The following is an 18,649-nucleotide window of genomic DNA, read 5'->3' as shown; positions in this document are numbered from 1 at the left end:
ATGTTCTGTTGGACTCTACTGTACTGAAAGAAGCAGCCAAATATTTGCTGCCATTTTTTGTAGCAAGGAATGTTTAATATTACATTAATTTAAACTCATATTCTTCTGAAATAACCCTGAAAATAAATGTGATTGTAAATGGATTGATGGAATTCCTGAAAAATACGCAATTGGCACACACCACTGAGATTTGTTTATATGATAAAAGTCACAAAATGGAGAGTTGTGATGATCCTTAGTCATCAGTACTTATATAATGGTAATGAAATAGGGTTGCACATTTAAAGTTTTTCAGGAGATTAAGTTCATTATTAGTCACCTTCAAAAGGTTTACTATATTTATTTATAAATCAAAATGCTTCTTCGAGCAATAAATCACTAGTAGGTCATTTATTAATGGCAGCATAGTTGACATATATTAGAAAACTACTTACTAATTGGAAAGAGATCATTTAGAAGTTCAATAAATAAAATGATTCTGTTATAGAATAGTAAAGTTACCATATTAACAAAAGTAGATATTTTCTCTTTTGAAGGTTGTTTGTATAAAGCAGGGGTCGGCAACCCACCGCTCTGGAGCCGCATGTGGCTCTTTCATCCCTCTGCTGCGCTCCCTGTCGCTGGTTGGCACCACAATTTTGAGAGGAGCTTCTGATTGGGGGGGATGGGGAAGCATGGCATGGCAGGAGGAGACTTTATGGCAAGGGGCGGTTTTTCTGGTCGGCTCCACTAATAGGGCTTTCGGTTAGGACAGGTAGAGGAAAAAGGATGATGTGCTTGGAGGAGACTCTATAATGGAAGAACCGGACTTCTGGTTGGCAGAGGAAAAAGGATGCCATGCTAGGAGGAGACTCTATGGTGAGGGAACAGGACTTCCAGTCAGCTCCAGAATTGAATGGGGGACTTCCAGTTAAGACCTTTGTGGCTCTTTGAGTATTTAAGGCTGCCGACCCCTGGTATAAAGATATTTGGGCATTAAGAATATAAACAGTACCGTGATGGATTGGACCCCTGGGTTTATCTTATCCAACAGTCTGCTCTCACAAAAGACATCCAACTGTTCAAGGAACCCCAGCAGATAGCCTTCAGAGGCAGCCCCATTGCCAACAAGGGTAATAACCAATAATCCTTATGATTTCCATGAATTAGTCCAACTCATCTTTAAAGCCAGCCAAGATGGCAAGCAGCACCAAATCTTGTAGTAAATTTGAAAGTTGAATTATGTGATGTGTGGGGAAAAAAAATTTTTTTTTGTCTGTACTAATTCTTTCAAGGTTCAATTTAATTGGATGACTTCTGGTTTTAATATTTTAGGAAGGGGAAAATATCTTTTCCTTGTCCACTTTATTCATACCATTTATAATTTTGTTTTTTTCATTCACATAATTTAATTCATTTTATACCATTCATAAATCTTTCATACATCATTCATTTCACACCATTTTCTAGTGCTTTTTAGAGTAAAAAGTCCCAAATATCAAAATCTTTCCTTATAGGAAACCTGCTACAGCTCCTCAATCATCTTAATTTCCTCCTTAGAATTGTCTCTAGCTCCATTCCTTCCTTCCTTCCTTCCCTCTGTCCTGAAAAAAACAAGATAAGTTTTTTTTAACCTTCAGTTCAGAGAAATACAAACCTTTAATGATATGCTTTTAAATTTCCTAGTAAATATAGCTGCTTTTTCATGAAATCTTCTATGGAGGAACTAAAAACTAACAAATCACAAATTAATTAAACTGTTTGGATTGTGCCTCTAATATTTGTTATTTTTGTGTTGATATTATTTATTTCTTTGGTAGTCAATAATGTCAGGCTACTAAAATATTATCTTTTTAATGTTTGTCCTTGGATTGGATATCAGCTAAGAGATGCAGGCTGTGAACTTCAGCTGAATGAACAAGAGAATTAAATTTAATCACCTGTACTTTATCAAAGCTGTCTTTTCCTTGATGAGATTACTGAAACAATTGCACAATTTATATAGCCCTTTCCCCCCCAAAAAAAGTCTAATAATCCTGGTGAACTTTATTTTTGTTGATAAGCTATCTAAAAAAATTAGATTTTATAGCAAGTGGGAATTGATATTAAAATATTTTAAAACTACTCTTGTAATATTTAGCATATAATTTTATAAATTTAAATATCTTTTGGTATCTGCAGCCAGACATACACAGACACTCGGCAACCAGGAAAGACACAAACACAACTTGCCAAGACATATCACAACTGACGGTATTCTTCCAATGCAAATTCATCAGAACTCATGTTATAAATGCAGTATAAGAGTGCAAGAACACTGCAATATTTACTGAAGGTCTACTTTGAAATTTTAGTGCAGTCAAAATGTACTACCAACTCCAATGTAGAATTGGGTTATTCTTCTTTTCACATAAAATATAGGCTTCCACCATTCCTTCCTCCCCTCACAACCCTCAGAAGAGCCCTTAAGAAGCTTGCTCTTCTCCTTTTTTATTTTTCCTCAGATGACTTATGGAACTGCTTGCCATTTTGCTGATGGGAGGGCTAACAAAGGGAATGGCAGACTGCAAGGAAAACTACATCCCTGCTCCACATTCTGGAGTGACCCCAAGGGCCTTTTCCTCCAGGGAGGAAGATGACTCATGCATTAGCCCCTAGCCAACTCTACCTTGCTAACAAGTATCCAAAAATGAGGTATCCACTCCCTCATTCTTCCCTCATCAGCAACCGCCATTAAGATAGTTCCAAAGTTGCCAGTGGCTGCTCACTCATTGGGCTTTACTATCAGCTAATTGGGTGCTGACAGGACAGAAGGAGGTGGGAAAGAGCATAAGGATATGTCCCTCCCATCTTCCATTGTGCAACCTATAGATTTTGTAGGAAGTGTAGTCGGAAGACATGGTGACCCTGAAGCAGCCACAGCTTTGCCAAATTTCAATCCTGCAGGAATCATGAGTCCTTTACTTTGGACACATTCTATAAGTTAGCATAGTTGAAGAGAATGTCAATTCAAAAACTGACTCATTGTGTCACTCAATTGAAGACTATAAAATGTCAAACAGACACAAGACTCTTAGTAGAATATAGATGTACATATGTATGTATATTGAGGAAGATGCAATAGCAGAATATTACCAAGGAAGCAAAATGGCTGCAGGTACTCCTCAGCTTACATTCATTGTTCAGTCACCATTAAAAATTATGGCAATATTGCAAAAAAAAAGAAAGAAAGAAAGAAAGAATGTTAGACCAGTGGTTCTGATCATTTCAACATCCCCATGGTCATATGATTGTGATCCAAGTTGACTGACTAACAATGACAATGTCACAGAGAGCTGTGATCACATGATTACCATTTGCCACATTCCCTGCCTGCCTGACACAAGCAAAGTCAATGGGGAAGCTGGCAGCAAAGGTTGCAAGTAACTCTAATTTGCTCCCAATTTTTCTCCTGTCCACAACAGCCTTCCACTCCTGCACTGCCTCCCAGGCTCGCTCTCCCATGGCTCAAGAGTTCGACACTGAAGAAGCTTCAATGAAATGTCAGCTTCAGGAAACACCAAGCCAGAAATCCCCTGAGGTTGAGCAAACAAAGGTACCATCAGAACAGATGGAGTAATCAGATGATGTGGTATAGCCCACAAGGTCTTGGGCTCAGCAAATAGAGCAGAGAAGAGAGCAAAAGTCTCAATGAGTCTCCTTGCTCCTCTCCTTGCCAATCAAAGGACTAACTTCTTAGAGTCTGGTTTAAGAGACAGCCCGGATCCTATTTCTCAATTGGAAACAATGGTTTGATTTTCTGCTCTGGTGTGTCATCCCTGTGAACCCTGCTTGTAAGACTCTGACCTAACAAATCTGGCTTGGCTCTCTGAATCTGACTTCTCTTCTGCATGTTCTTACTGAAACGGAAGCTACCCAGGCAATCTTTCTTTCTCAGAGTCTTTTTGATTTGCATTTCTTCCCTTGCCTGCTGTTATTTGCTTAGCCTTGAGTAAATTGCTTCCATTACCTAGCAACTGCATAAGTCTAAAACCTGAAATGGGACACCCCTTCCCCATCTCCCTAATCTTCCCTGTGGCACTTCAGCATTTTTTACCTGGGACTTCTGCCTCTTAGTGACCTGAGTTTCTTGGAACAAAGATGGCAACTGGGATTGCCTAAAATTGTCATTGCTAAGTACTGTGGTGACATGATGTCATGCTTTATGATCACATTACTTAGCAATAGCAGTCCTGGTCAGAATTGCCATTGGGACACAAGGACTACCTGCATATTTCAAGCAGCATAAATTCAGCACTTTGGATGGAGGGGGGGAGAGTAGCTTTTTCTTCTCATCTCTCTCTCTCTCCCTCTCTTTCTCTCTGTGGGTGGGTGTGTTTAAATGAAGAATTACAGCATTGGGAATTAGTATTTTGCCTCCAATCCAAAATCAGAGCAAGATTTTAACTTGGTTTTATTCATTATAAGAGATTAGGGCACCATAAATGAGAGATCCTGATCCTGGTCCTGGTCCTGGTCCTGGTCCTGGTCCTGGTCCTGGTCCTGGTTATGTTATGTTATGTTATGTTATGTTATGTTATGTTATGCTATGCTATGCTATGCTATGCTATGCTATGCTATGCTATGCTATGCTATGCTATGTTTTGTTATGTTATGTTATGTTATGTTATGTTATGTTATGTTATATACCTGTGAGAGAAATGAAGTATTGGCTAAGCTAAGAGTTACTAGATAACCCTTGGTGCTTTATGAAATAGTTCTTGGAGAAGGCTAGGTCCATGGGCAGTCCCTGTTTAAGGAATAAAAGAATAAACCACTTCAGTTTAGGCATTAACCAACACAAGATTTATTGAAATGAGTTTTCTGCTAGTCTTAGACTGCACTTTTGTGCTCATTTACACAAAAACTAAGCATAACAGAAATTATGGATAACTTAAGGAAGTGCCTAGCATCGACATATTATTCTTGTATCTCTGCACTTTATGCTTTATATTTTGGTTTTTTTAAAAAATATATATTTTACATTCAGATTATTTTACAGTTCCCTGTCCAGAGGCCTCCTTAATCATAAAGCTATATTTGAGCTACTGACTGAAGAATTTTTGAATTATATCTTTTTGTATTTGAATATAACTATCTGTTCAGCTATAAGAAAGTGATTTGTATATTATCTTGATATGGTTGCATTAACTGACAGGTGATTTATAGGGTTTGCAGTGTGGTGAGCTGCTTTAAATTCAGCGTTTTTACGGCCCTTAAGACTTGAGTCAAATCAAATTTCCCATTTTATCTGTATTACCATCCTAAAATATAGGCTATCATCTCAAGATAGGCACTTGAACCCAGCTGGCAACCAAACCCTTCTACTGAAATGGGCTTGAGGTATATGAACATTTTTCTCAGTATTTTTTCTTCTTCTTTTACATCTGTGACTATCCAGTCATGGAATTGGTCCTGTGAGGTTAAATCAAGTTACAAATTCACACTGTATACTCCAGTATCATTTAGAAATATAATCTTAGAATTGAATGCAGTTTAAAATAAAAAAATAAAAAGGAAAAGGAAAGTGGGCAATAAGAACCTCTCTGGACATGAAGGGACATCTGGTATGACAGCTCTTGACATCCTGTATGTAATTGGTTTTGAATGCTTGACAGGTTTTTATAATGGTACCGAGGCACTCAAACTGGCAGGTAACTATGGGGAATAGATTGAGTGGTGCTGAGCCCATTTTCTTCCTTGAGAATCCTTTAGACACACTTAACATCAAAGATGTATTTTCTTTTAAGTTCAAGCGCTTATCATCTGGTACACCCTTTTTCATCAATTCAAAGAGCAGAACACCTAAAACTGGATTGCTCCACTTTATTTAATTAAATCTTTTTTAAAAAAAGAGAGGCAAAGTCAGAAATCTAGTTACATAAGAGGCAACAAAACATGGCCACATATCTGAGAAACAAGTGTTTCTGTTACATCCTCAATTATGGGTATTGGATAAGCTGCACCCACAATGACTGAAGTCAAAATCTTGCATTCCTTTCCCTAGGAATAATTATCACTGACTTAATTTTAAAATGACTTTGAGTAGACCTGTGTAGGTTTATATTATTCACCATTAGTCTTGAACTATAACTAGCACTATTTACTTCTTAGTAACTGTGATTGGGTTCTGTTTTCTATATAGCAGTGATGACTAACCTTTTTGCCATCACGTGCCAGGAGAGGGGGTGGGGGTGGGGGAGGTTTGCACGTGTGAGTGTCCACACCCATAATTCTATGTGCTCCCCTTGCGCATGAGTGCGCAACCCCCCCTCCCCCCTGCTCCTGGCATGCGATGGCCTGGTAGGCCCATTTGTCTTTCTTACTTGGCTCCAGATCCTCTCTATGCATCTGGAAAGGGCAAAAACAGCCTTTCCCACTTCTCGGAGGCCCTCTGGAGGCCTGAAAGGGCCCATTTCCCATCTCCCGGTGGGACAGGAAGTGATGTTTTTTGCTGTCCCCTGGTCTCTGGAGGCTGGGGATAGCAAAAAACATCACTTCCTGTCCCACCGGGAATTGGGAAATGGGCCCTTTCAGGCTTTGGAGGGCCTCCGAGGGAGTGGGAAAGGCTGTTTTCACCCTCCGCAGATGGGCCTTCCCTACCCAACCCCCAGACCCTCCGGAGACAGAAACAGCCTGTTTCCCTACTTCTGGTGGGCCCAGAAGGCCCGAAAATCAGCTGGCCGGCACGCACATGCGCGCCAGAGCTGAGCTGGTGTGCCCACTGATATGGTTACGTGTGCCACCTGTGGCATGCGTGCCACTGGTTCGCCATTACGGCTATACAGTCTAATCATTCAAACCAACTATTTCTAACTTTCCAGAAGTAGCACCGCTTTTGCTATCACAACTTTCTAGCAGTGAACCAAGAGAAAGATTACAAATACTAGAACAGAATTACAGAGTTGGAAGGGACCTTGGAGGTCTTCTAGTTCAACCCCTTGCACGAGCAGGAAACCCTATATCATTCCAGACAAGTGGCTGCCCAGTCTCTTCTTAAAAGCATCCAGTGATGGAGCACCCACAACTTCTGAAGGCAAGCCATCCCAGTTTATTTTTCTCACTATCAGGAAATTCTTCCTTAGTTCTAGGTTGCTTCTCCCCTTGATAAGTTTCCATCCTTTGTTTCTTGTCTTGCCTTCTAGTGCTTTGGAAAATAGGTTGACCCCCCTCTTCTTTGTGGAAGCCCCTCAAATATTGGAACACTGTTACCATGTCACCTCTAGCCCTTCTTTTCACTAGATTAGTTATACCCAATTCCTGCAATTGTTCTTCATACATTTTAGTTTCTAGTCCCCTAATCTTTATTGCTCTTCTCTGCAGTCTTTCCACAGTCTCTACATATTTTTTTGTAATGTGGTGAACAAAACTGGATGCAGTATTTTAAGTGTGGCCTTATTAAGGCTTTATAAAGCGGTACTAATACCAGTACTAATACCAAGATGAGTTTGGGACAGGGTGGATTTGATTTAAATTGAGTTGATTTAAATCACAATTTAAATCATGATTTAAATCACTAGTAAAAAGGCTTGATTTAAATCAACTCGATTTAAATCATAATTTTTAAAGAGCAACTGTCATCTCTGCTACTCCTTTGACCCACTGTTGACTCACCGATAGTCCCAGTGTTGCAGAATATACAGCCTCATGCTACATAACTAAGCTCCATTTCATGCTGAATAAACTAAATTATTTATGTATCTTAAATAGAAAACTATCTTATGATAGATTTTTACCCCAAAAGTTTTTTATTAAAATAAATTCAAAAAAAATCAAAAAAATCCAATTTAAATAAAAAAATCTGATTTTTTTGATTTTTTTAAAAAAATAATTGATTTTTATCCACCCTGGTTTGGGAGCAATGGTTGAGAGTAAGCTTTTGTGAACTGTAGTCTACTACATGAGAAGCATGGAATGGTTAAACAAATGTAGAAATAAAATAGTGATGATTCAAGAGGGGTGGGTGAGGATAAAGAAAAAAATATTATTCTGTTGTAAATTGCATGTGAGAGAGATTACAAATACCTTATACATTAACAATTGCAATAGGTTAAAAACCTGTTAGGTTTCTGATACTTCCTGAGATGGCCAGAAACTTTTGATGTCTCATGTAGAAATGTGCTGATAAACTTATTTTCTTTTGAAACTACTTCTTTGATATCTTGTTTGGAACATTCTGGGAAATTATAATGCTCTGATATTATTTTCTTTTTGTTCTGAGTTCTGATGTTAACTTATTCAATTCTTTTGTCTAAAGTCTGACTTATTTGTCCAGAATCATCAGAGAGGCATTGGTGGCTGATGAAGATATATACAACATTAGACAAAAAGGATGTATAGCTTTTTTGATAGTGCTGTTGATGCAAATGTGGGGGCAAAATAGACATCTGGGTTTGTTGAAGGATCTGGTTCCCATATGTGTGCAATTGTTACGTGTTTCTTTTGCTTGTGAGAATCTGCTTCAGGTTGGGTATTTGTTTATTTGCAAGTATGGGCATGCCACTTTGTGCCTGAGAAAGGATGATATCATTAATCAATATGGGTTTAACTTATTAATAATGCATTTTATTGATTTGAGCTATGACTTGTGGGTAAAAATGTTGATTGTATTGTAGGTAACAATACAGTGATATACTGTTGTTCTATTTTTGTGGTCTGCCATTTAGTCGGCTCTCTCTGGGAATTGGTTTGGCACTATTGATTTGTCCAGGGATCTCACTGAGTGGGTAATTCAATCTCTTGAATGTCTGCTTTAATTCCATCAGTTGAGCATCTCTGTCCAGAAGATCAGAATAAATGCAGTTTTAGTGTAAAAACTGGCTATAGACAATGGAGCTGATGGTGGGTTGTGGATGGAAGCTGTGGCAGATATGAATGTCCATCTATAAGCTTCCTGTAGAATGTATTCTTAATGTCTCCATTGTGTGGTTTGATTGTGCCATCAAAAAGTAGATGGCTTTTGTAGGTAAGTGATGGTGAGGTGAAACTTTTTGAGGTCTTGATGGAATTTTATGAGAATACTGAGATAATGTTCTTTTACTATAAATGTTACTAAACATAAAAATTTACACCACTTCATTCACTTGGTCATTGAAATATTACCATAGTCCACAAACATACATACATACATACATATTCACAAAAAACACTGAGAAGTTTGAACTTAGGATGCTTATGGAAATATATGAATATTCATGCTAATTCATGGAGCAAACAGATGACTTTAAGTACATCAAATATACAAATCTTATTTATACAAAGTGAATTGTTCATCTGGCTAACCTTATACTGTACACACTAAATCAGACTTGGATATTTTATTTATTTATTTATTTTATTCGGCTTATATGCCGCCCTATCTCACAATGGACTCAGGGCGGCTCACAACAATAAAACACAAGCCACAATATAAAATAAAGACTAAAATCTAAAAAAAATTAAAATTAACCCTTAAAACCAATTAAAACCCCATCATCAGTCCAGGTCAAGGGATTTGAAAAGCCAAGTTTTTAATTCCCGGCGGAAGGTGCGAAGGTCAGGAACTAATCGGAGCTCCAAGGGGAGTTGATTCCAGAGAGTGGGCGCACCGACCGAGAAGGCTCTACCCCTGGGGGCCACCAACCGCCACTGTCTAGCCGACGGCACCCTGAGTAGGCCCTCTCTATGGGCGCGAACCGGGTGATGGGATATCGTTGCTGGCTGTAAGTGGTCCGCCAAATATCCTGGTCCTAAGCCATGTTGGGCTTTATAGGTCATCACCAGCACCATTTTATGGCCCCTCTGTCACATCCAGCCCTTCAGCTGTCCCTGTCCAGCCCACAACATCGGCAGCATCAGTATTCAGGGCAGGGTTGCATCAGAAAGGGGTGTTCTGACCCAGCCTTTACGAGCCCCACTCAACATCCTACTTCTGAGGAGAAACCCCTTTTTATTTAGAAAAGCAGGAATACGCAGCAATCACTGACAAAGCTCCAAGTCACACATCTGTAGGTGATTCACAAGCCGTAGCAGTCTCTGAGTTTCCCACAGGGACCCTCAATTAGCACTTCAATCTCAACATAGAGTCCTGATCAACATGGTTAGTAGCAAGGAAATCCAGGCAAGGAATCCGCCAGAGGGAATTCTTCTGGAGCATGAATGGATGTCTCCGACAATCATGCCTCCCACATCCCTCCTCCTTATATCCCAGCCAGGGAGGGGCTTGTTAACATCTCCTTTTTTTCCTGGATAGCTGGCCATCTGTCCTGCATTGGTCTCCTCTCCACGCATCTGGGACAGGGCCCAGTTGTTCCTCCCCCTTGCTCAGCTCAGGCCCTGAAAACACCTGTCTCTCCACCTGAGTGTGAATAGATAGGTCCTGACCTGCATCTGGCTTTGAGACCTCCTGCTCCTCACACCCTTCCACCAGCTCTGATGATAATCCAGACACCCCCTCCATCTCCTCTGACTCTTCTGACTTGACTGCCATTTCTGCTAGCAGTCAATGAACCACCACAACAAGGGGCCGGGTAGCAGAATAGTGGAGAGTAGGGTGGTGATGGAACTATGGAAGTACAGTGAGTGGCACAGTGGTGGCCCTCCATAGCAGTCCCAGTTTCTCATGTGACTCCTTGGGAAAATTAATTGCCAATCCCTGCTCTAAATCATGAAGTGCTTCTCAAATTTCATATAATATGGCTAGCCTTACAATATCTGGCAATCACCTGACAAGGTTTAAATTTGAGATTTTTCACTTGCAGAGTATGTGCTTTTCCACAAAGTTAACAACATCTCTTATTTTATTTTCTGATGATTTCACGAGGGCTATCAAAATAGGTTGTATAAATCCAAAGGGCCACTAGAAAGCACCTGGGATATGAAAAAAACCAAACCCTTTGCTTCTCTTGGGGGTTATCTGAATTTTCATAGCTAGATCTTGTAGTCTATGAAAACGTTCTGATTAGTTTTGCACCTTTGATAAGCAACATGTGTGCTCATGTTTTAGAACTTCTCAACTCCATACTCACATCTATGTATCCCTTACTCCTTTAAATTCACTGCAGCTTATTACATACATCCCTAACATATCTTGCTCTTTGACTCTCAGTCCACTATCTTGGCAAGAACTCCACCTGCCTTCACACTTTTCAAAGTTCTAAAATTCATCCACCTTGACAATTAAACAGAATTAAATTGCTGATAAATCAACCCACTCAGGAATCCTTTCACTACAGTTTTGATTTTCTTGGTTTCAGAGAGAAGCATTTCTGTTATAAATAATGCATAGCAAAATTCAAAGAATTGTATTATATAAGCATCTCACTGGGGAAAAAAAATTGTGGGAATACACAAATCCAACATAAAAATAAATAATTAAAACAAAAGCAATCACACAACTGAAATTTCTTGAAAAGGCCAATGTAACTAAAATATATATTCACTTGATATTGAAAAGATGATGAAGAGATGATGCTATCTTGGATTTTGACAAATCATCTGCTGTACAATATGATGATACATTTTTCTAAAAAAAAAAATAACAATTATATAACACCAAGAAAAAAACTTCCCTAGATTTTCCTTTACTACGAACAAGATGATGTCTGACATTTTGTTTTAAAGAGTGAAAGATGGATTAGTTCAGCCAGACATTCCATTTCCCACAAGACTCAGTAAAAGGAATTTTCCATACATAACCCCAAAAAGGTATTTCAGTGTACATAAGACTCAAAAACCATGAAGATAAAGCCAATGAAATATCAACCGGTTTTCTAGAATCTATGTCCAAGGATACAGATAAAGAGATTGTGGTGGCTTTACATTATCTATTCTGCCTCATATAGGCAAACATTCTGTAGCTCAGTTTAGTATTGTGCATCCACCATATTGGAGGACATAATCCTCCAAGATTGCTTGTGCATGTTGGATTGGGATAATCATAACACTTATCTTGGTGCTGTCCTCTTAATCAAACCTGATATTCTAAATTAATCATTTCTTGATTAACGAACTGCTTAAGTTGTTTAGGAAAGACAAACACTTCCTTCTTCCTTGGAGACCAGTCTTCAGAAACATTTAAGAAGGCTGCCAGGCAGCTTTCCAGAATTTGGTGAATACAAGGCTCTTCTGAAGATCACTTAAGTGGTTAATGAGGTTGAGGTTATCTGCATTACAACTGTTCTTGTATGATGGCACTAGTTATTTATTGAAGATTTTTCACTTTAACTTATTGCCTATCTGCTACAGACATTTTAATAATTGTATTGTATACCATGGATATTTTAGGAGAAACCCTCCCATACTACCACCTCTTACAATACTAGAGAACACAGTATCAACAGTAGATCTTCAAATTTCTAGGTTCTACCATATCTCAAGATCTAAAATGGACACCTAACATCAAAAACATCATCAAAAAAGCACAACAAAGAACGTTCTTTCTGCGCCAACTCAGAAAGCTCAAACTGCCCAAGGAGCTGCTGATACAGTTCTACAGAGGAATTATTGAGTCTGTCATCTGCACCCCTATAACTGTCTGGTTTGGTTCTGCAACCCAACAAGACAGACACAGACTTCAATGGATTTATATTGACTGTTTCCTAATATGATTTGATTGCTTATTTGTACCCTATGACTATCATTATGTGTCGTACCTTATGATTCTTGATTAATGTATCTTTTTTTTTATGTACACTGAGAGCATATGCACCAAGACAAATTCCTTGTGTGTCTAATCACACTTGGCCAATAAAGAAGTCTATTCTATTCTATTCTATTCTATTCTATTCTATGGATATTTTAAGTTGTGTATTTTATTATGGTTGCTAACTGATAGGGTCTTAATAGATTATGGTGGTATATGAATTGGATGGAGGATAGTTAGATAGATAGATAGATAGATAGATAGATAGATAGATAGATAGATAGATGGATGGATGGATGGATGGATGGATGGATGGATGGATAGATAGATAGATAGATAGATAGATAAAAAGATAAAAAGATAAAAAGATAAAAAGATAAAAAGATAAAAAGATAAAAAGATAAAAAGATAGAAAGATAGATAGATAGATAGATAGATACATACTGTAGATAGATAGATAGTTCCAGGACCACTTTCAGTGCAAAGAATATATTCTGACAAGAAACTATAGTTCCTTCTTATAGTGTCAATGACAGCAAGTAGAAGCAGAGAGTGATGTGTTCTGACAATTGCTAACATTCCACATCAACCATGAAAACAATTAATGAGGTTGTTCGTTCTTTTGTACCAAACTTCATTGGTGTTGTGTTGGCTTTCCAACACACTGCTTCAGTCATCAACAGAAATTGATTCCTTGACTAGAAATAAAAAGAATACTGTGATTGCGTCTTTGAAGTCCAGGTGGCAAGTCTTTCATTTCCTTCTAATATTGCCACCTTCATTCATTGTCCCAAAATGACAAAATGTTGCTTGAGCTACAGCAAAGCACTGCTCAGAAAGATCACCCAGGAGCAATTTGGAAGATCTGTCAAAGTCCATTTAGCCTGTGAAACCATCACACATCTGCCTCCTCCCAAAAGGCAGCAGCATATCACTGCCATGCTTCAGTCCCATACTTTTGAATTTCATGCTTGCCTACTGTGACCATTTAAGAGAAGTGATTAATATGTGCAGTAGCTTCTAGCTGTAGTTCTTGCCTAACAAACTGATGATGTAAAGAGACACCTGCCTGTAATAGTGCTTTAGGCAATAAGCAGGATATCTTAGCACTATCCCACTAGCCATGCTTTAGCCCTCAACCAATTTAAAATGAAGCAGAATCATCTCCCTTTAATAGCTACTGTATAGGCAGATAGTCAAACATATGGAAAATGCAGATAGTGCTACCAATCTCCTGTAATATATACATATATATTTCTTGTGAAATAGGAACGAACAGATTTCCCACTTTCTGTTCCCTTATTATTCTGGGCCTTCACTCTACCTGCCTCACAGTTTAATTTTTAGAAGGTAATGACTTGAGGAATTGGCACCTACTAGGGTTACCGCAATTTTAAGTTTGCATTTTTCTTGATAGGTTCCTGGAGTTCAATAGCACACATGCATGCTGATTGATGCTGTCCTCCAGCAAAAGGCATCTTGAGGGAAACACCAAAGCCATTTAGCATGTGAAAACATCAGTTGCCATTGCCTCAAAATAGAAGCGCATCACTGCTTTCTGTCTACTGATATATCATGATACAGGTAGTCCTCGAGTTACAACAGTTCACTTAGTGACCATCCAAAGTTACAATAGTACTGGAAAAAAAAATGACTTCTGACCATTTTTCACACTTCTGACCATTACAGCACCTCCATGATCACGTGATCAAAATTCAGATGATTGGCCACTGATTCATATTTATGATGGTTGCAGAGTCCTGAGCTCATGTGATCTCCTTTTGTGACCTTCTGACAAGCAAAGTCAATGGGGAAGCCCATTTCACTTAACAGCCGTGATACTAACTTAATAACTGCAGTGATTCACTTAGCAAATGTGACAAGAAAGTTCATCAAATGGGGCAAAATTCACTTAACAAATGTCTCACTTGGCAACAGAAAGTTTGAGCTTAATTGTGGTTGTAATTAAATACTCTTAATGCTGATCCGGTTCGGACTGGACCGGATCACTCGATCCAGTAGCGATAGCGGCTGGTGGTTCGGAGAACCGGTAGCAAAAATCCCTGCGCCCCCCACCCATGTCCAGTTGAGCTGCGCGATCATCAGAGGCTTTTTTTTTTTTACTTTTAAAAGCATTTTTTCTACAACCTCCTCCGATGAAAAAATGCTTTTAAAAGTTAAAAAAAAGCTTCTGATGATCGGGCGGCTCAACTGGGATCATCAGAGGCTTTTCAAAGCATTTTTTTTCCTGCAACCTCTTGGCTGAAGAGGCATTAAAAAAATGCTTTGAAAAGTCTCTGATGATCCCAGCTGAGTTGCCTGATCGGCAGAGAGGTATTTTTGAAAAATACCTCTCTGACAATCAGGCAACTCAGCTGGGATTGTCAGAGAGGTATTTTTTAAAAAGCCTCCCTGATGATCCCAGCTGAGTTGCCTGATCCGTAGAGGCTTTTCAAAGCATTAGAAAAAATGCTTTGAAAAGTTAAAAAAAAAAAAAGTTGGCCACGCCCACCCAGTCACATTAACCCCCCACCAAGCCATGCCCATAGAACCGGTAGTAACAAATTTTACATTTCACCCCTGATCTAAGGCAACAATAATAGAAACAAGTCTGAAAGTACAATTCACCCTCCATCTCCTTGACAGTCTGAGAAGCCAGTGGGGATTTTTTTCTGAGCCATTTCCTCTGCCAGCTCTTTAGCTGCAGACTATGCTGTCTCTTACCTCAGTGGTTCTCAACCTTTTCTTTACCATAGACCTTTAAATACCTTTTGTGGCCATGGACCACCAAGATTTAACTCAAGATATAAATCATAACATTTCTTCAACCCGTTGCATAGCCCCTATGATATCATGCATCCCCTCCCAGGAGTCCATGGACCACAAGTTGAGAACCACTGTCTTACTTACTAGGCAGCATTTCTTGACCCATTCTCTCAAGGTCTTTCACACATTCCATTACAATATTATTATAATAAGGTGAGCAGTCATCCCGCTTTTGGCGGGACAGTCCCAATTTTTAACAATTTGTCCTGCGTCCCGCGGCATTTTAAAAAAGTCCCGATTTTTGGAAAGAATGCACGACAAGCTAGGGAACGGTGGGAGAACGGGAAGAGAATATACGGTTTTCACTCACCCTCACCCTCTGCCTCTGTTGGATTGCTGGTTCCCGTTCGCTTACCCCGCCCACTCCCAATCTATTGCTGAGTCCCAGGTGATGGCTAGAGGGAAAAAAACTGTTTAAATTCTTGCCGTGGGGCTTCAAAGGGCCGCCCTACAGCTGATCAGTGTTAAAAGAAAACAAATGAGTAGACTGGTGCCTGCAAAAATAGAAAAAACAGCCCCTTTCAGCTTCAGCATAGGTTAATTACCATAAATTGATTTGATCAGCCTCTGGACTCTCAGCTGATTTGCTCTCAGCTGTTTTGTGGAGAGCTCTGTTGCTAGCTTCAAAGAGAGGAGCAGATTTTTTTCTCCCTAGCTATGCTGAAAAAACGAAACTGAAAGTAAAGCAGAGTCTTTGCTGCAACGTGACAAAATGAGGCAGAGAGAGATTTCTTTTTCTTTTTCCTCACCAAAAAAGGTAGGTGCAAAACTGCAAACAATGGGAAATTTAGGGCAAAAGAGGAGGTTCAAGATTTTAAAACACAAAAGGAAAAAAGCTCTATTTAACTAGGGAATTGTAATAATTGAGATACTATTAATTGTATATTGTGTTGAAAGCAGAAATGGTTAAGTTGTGGTTTGGAGGAATATATGGGGGAAATTATTTGGTTTATTATTATTGGTAAATATAATTAATTAATTTGTAAGAAATTGGATTGCATGGAAATAATTGGAATATTCATGTTCATATTGATTAATACAAACAAGATAGTTATATAACTAATTGATTTATATTAAAATGTTGAATTTGTATTAAACAACTGTATTACATAATTACATAATTAAACAATGTGAGGATGGATATAAAAATAGATGACAATGGGAAGGGGTATAATATAGAATAGAAGGGAAAAATTGAATTTGATTAAGATTAGAGATGAGGATGGAGGGTAATATTGGTTTTTTAAAAAAATAGATGAGGAATAAATATGGCAAAAAGGAAGTATAGAAATTGTAAATTTAATTGAAATGACTAAACACTGTTTAAATTTGTGAACCGGCCAAATACTCTGTTCAAAGAAAATACATTGTATGTTTGTTTGTGTGTTTCTAATTGTTGCTATTTATTCATATTTGTTCTCTTTTATTCTTTAAAGTTTAACAATTCATTCTTTATCTTAATATCTTTATATTTGTTTGGGGTTGGTTTTCTTCCCTTTCATCTTTTTTATTGTACAGCAATCTTTCTCCTCAAACCTACCACCTCTCTCTTTTCTTTCCTTCTTACTTTCTCTTCCCCCCTCTTCTTCTCCTCCCTACTTCCTCTTCCTTTCTCCTTCTCCTCCTCTCTTCCTCCCTCTCTTACCCTCACTCCTACTCTAATTTCCCTTCCCTTCCTTCATCCCTCTCTATTGCTGTATCTTTTTATGCATATGGACTACTCAGAGGGCTGAAAAAGTTATTTTTGATTGGTCCCCGCACTTTTTTTTTTATTGAAAAAGTTTTCAAATACAAATTTTTCCCCCTTTTTTTCCCCTCTCCCTCCCCCTCCCTAACCCCCCCTCCCCACCCATCCCCCCCTATGACTTCTTCATAACAAAAAAAAAACCTAATTCATAACAGATTACTTACTCCCTCCTCTAGATATTGACCTTTACTTACTAAAAATATTATTAATATTATAACATCCCCCTTTATCCATACATTTCAGAAAAGAGAAAAGAAAGGGAAAAAAAAAGACATTATACTATAACATTATAGAATAACTTCTCCACTTTAAAACTATACGATAAGTCCTACTTTAACATTTAATCTTCTATATATGTTACTATAACATTTCAAAGCGGCCTTCCCCATAAAATCTAGTTTAACATTTATTCCACTCTATCCATTTCCTCCACTCCCCTAAATATATCACTTAAAAATCCCTTTTCTTAGACTAATCAATCTACTAACTAACTTATTCACCCACTATCATACAAAATTACCATACACAACATTTCTTAATATCTTTGATTCACTGCCCACACTACTTAAAAATATATGTCTATATTTTCCATTATATCTAAATAAAAAAAAAAGAAAAGACAATGACTTTAAATTTATAATCCATATAGTATCTTCTTTGAGGTCTTTCCACTGGATTGGTAGAACCAACATCCATAATCGGGTAACATAGCTTGCTGGTGCAACAGTTTATTCAGGATCTTCAATCATATCTGCCCCCATCAGTAGTAAATATCTTCTTATATGTATAAAAGTAAAAACAACCACCCGAGTGACATTATAATTATATTCCATATAGTAATAATTGTGGGTTTCATCAGGATTATTAATTCCCATCATCGTAGTGGGTAGCAACCCGATCTTCTGCATGCCCCAGCATAATTCTCTTGCCTTGTGATTCAAGATAATATAATATGTTTATCAACACAAAGAGAAATTCCAAAATGGATAATTCAAATCCATCAGTTTAAGGCTCATTTCACGTCCCCAAGTTACGGCCATGCAGAGATCTGCCACAATCCTCAGGATAATATTAACCAATACGTCGCCTCTTCTGTGCTTACACATAATCATTCATATTTTAAAGTCACTGGCTTCACTGTTGCCTAATTTAAAAATTTCTATTTTTATGCCACCTATTTCTCTTTTTCTTTTCTTTTTGTGGGTTTGGTTTCCATCCTGGTTTCCTTTCTACAAATTGTGTATCATCTGGTCGGTTTTTATTCTGCTTTGTAGATTGGTTTTGTTGGTTTTGTTTTTGTATCTCATGTTTCTTTTTTATCCCTTGTATATCCCCTAGTAGGTTTCCATGCTTATCCTTGCCTTGATAAGTCATCACATTAAAATTAGATGCCACTTCTCTCAAATTTGTAGATACATACTGTAGATAGATCGATG

The 18,649-nt window shown here is 38.2% G+C and overlaps 1 long non-coding RNA gene across 2 annotated transcripts in view; it reads left to right on the top strand.

Annotated features, from left to right (window-relative positions):
- Window positions 1-3,343: 3,343 nt before the first annotated feature.
- Window positions 3,344-18,649, top strand: part of LOC148114660 (uncharacterized) — a 31,243-nt gene continuing 15,937 nt past the window's right edge. For both annotated transcript variants that reach the window (XR_015732879.1, XR_015732878.1), the window contains exon 1: window positions 3,344-3,574. This is a non-coding gene — a long non-coding RNA (uncharacterized LOC148114660). The remainder of the gene's footprint in view (window positions 3,575-18,649) is intronic.

Source organism: Pantherophis guttatus, chromosome 3 (assembly GCF_059756535.1).
Source record: "Pantherophis guttatus breed Tessera chromosome 3, ASM5975653v1, whole genome shotgun sequence".
NCBI lineage: Eukaryota > Metazoa > Chordata > Lepidosauria > Squamata > Colubridae > Pantherophis > Pantherophis guttatus.
Note: the sequence above shows the minus strand (reverse complement) of the source record. Positions and strands in the feature narration are given on the sequence as shown.